The sequence below is a fragment of the Dendronephthya gigantea genome, unplaced genomic scaffold, assembly GCF_004324835.1.
Source record: "Dendronephthya gigantea isolate DGI-Jeju-01 unplaced genomic scaffold, DenGig_1.0 000066F, whole genome shotgun sequence".
NCBI lineage: Eukaryota > Metazoa > Cnidaria > Anthozoa > Malacalcyonacea > Nephtheidae > Dendronephthya > Dendronephthya gigantea.
Window position 1 is genome coordinate 846,830 of NW_021163076.1, and position 2,109 is coordinate 848,938.

Consider the following 2,109-nt stretch of genomic DNA (forward strand, 5'->3'; position numbering starts at 1 on the left):
TTTAACTTATTTCACAGGCATATTCTGGTGGTTGACTCTCACATGGGACCTATCCATCAGACACAGTGAACTTATTCTTGTCACCAGGTAAATTATAAACTTCTGTTTATTCCTTATTAGCTTATACTTGCATAATTTTACAAAAAATATTCCTCATTTGTATTTCCAGGACACTTAGGTACCTTGACCACATGTGTGCAGTAAACAGGATCAAAGACAAACATAGCAAGTTTAAGCGTAATATTTTTAAGGTATCTTTTTCACAACCTATCATCAACAAATGCTCAGGTTTTTTGGTGAAAACTATGGTCATTTTTCACTGCAGGCTCCATTGCTAGGCAGTTCAAGCAATGATTGTGTGATTTTTGTTGTGTTGTTCTTGAAATATTTTTCGCAGGTAAAGTCAATTTTTTTGGATAAATCTCATCTTTACCCAACATGAAATAAATAAGTGCTGGATACTATGGTTCATACATGTATAACATAAACATGATTGTCTTTTTTGCAGGACCTGGAGATCTATGAAAATGATCCAGATTGTTATATACTCTTGAAGAAGCCCATAAAGAAAGAGCTGAAGCAAAACGGCTCTATAAAACACTGCATGCAATGCATCATTACATCATTAAAACTCATAATGCTTAAAAAATCATTTCTCGAAATTAATCAAACTTGTCTGCAGATTAACAATAGCAGCACAAACCCTTCCAATTGATGTTATATAGGACTTAAAGGTTAGCGGAATAACTACTCGTAAAACATAAAAACATTTCAGTTTTCTAATTATTCGTTCAACATGCACTCTTGCATTTGCCACTCTCCTTGTTGCTGTTGAAGCACGTGCTGAGACATTGCTCTTTGACATAGTTGGAGGGGCTATTAACTGTGCACCATGAATTGCCAGCAGGTCTTGGATATCGAATCCCTTATCAGCCATAATGATATCTCCTTCTTCCAATGCATCAAGGAATCCACTTTGACAAACAAGTTCTTTATCATTGATACACCCGGTAAACAGCTTTAATACAAAATTAAAGGGGCAGATTGGTAATAAAGATACTAATAATTTAAAGGTATTATAAGAGTTGTATTGGCTATAAGTACGATGTTGACATGATGGCAAAGAGGGCTTTTCAATATAAACCTCGGTGCAATCTATCACTCCTCTTAACCTTGTGTATTTGGCATCTTTATTGACCTTGGGTCTAGGTAGTTTTTCCATTTCAGATAAAGATGAAAAGTTGAGTAGGAACTCTTTCTCCAAAAATAACACCCAGGTTATAAAAATTTTGCTTCCACTTCCAGTTGCAATGCCAAAAGTAGTACGTAACATTACTAAGATAGGGCAACGTCAAAGCCTCACTAGGGTAAAAACAAGCTGCTCTCTGATGGTCAGTTTTTAATTTTTTACCTTTTGCTACATAAAGTAAATAAAAGGAGCTGATATTAAGAAACAAAATGCATCTTAAAAGTTTTAAAACAAACATGTACCTGGTAATATTTTTTCTTCAAATTTTTCCTATTTGTGTTCTTGGCTCCACACCACATTCTGAGTGATTTTGCTTTAGTCTTAATGAAGGCATATAATGCATCAAGGTATCCCTTTGATAATCCTTAAAAATGATAATCCTTAAAAATAACCAAAATATGTATGGAGGAAAAAAGCTTTCATCTTCTTTAAACTCACTAAAGTTTTGGAATGCTAACAAGTAGAATACATGCATAAACTAGGAGTTGCTATCACAAGGAGATTGCTGCCTTCAACTTAAATACATGTTATGCAACGTAATTGCAACTTCAATACAATCAGAAGAATAATAGAGCAATAGTCTATTGTTCCTCTGTGATACTTCAGGTAGCTGAAAAGTATTTGTGTCCAAATACTTTTGAGCTACCTGGGGTGATACAATGTAATTGCAATTTTGAGCATAGGTAGCACAACAATAGCACTATATCATGGGTCGTGATGTACTGCTGTTGTTGGGCTACTGTTTTCAGATGTCAAAATTCATTAAAGCATTAGCAAAAAACACTCACAATTTTATATCTTTGCAATAAATTTGCATTTGAAGTTGCAATAGAAATTGCATAACTTAACATGGCCTTTAG

At 34.2% G+C, this 2,109-nt stretch overlaps 1 pseudogene; it reads right to left on the reverse strand.

Annotated features, from left to right (window-relative positions):
• Window positions 1–649: 649 nt before the first annotated feature.
• LOC114530802 lies at window positions 650–1,399 on the reverse strand (annotated as a pseudogene).
• Window positions 1,400–2,109: the final 710 nt, after the last annotated feature.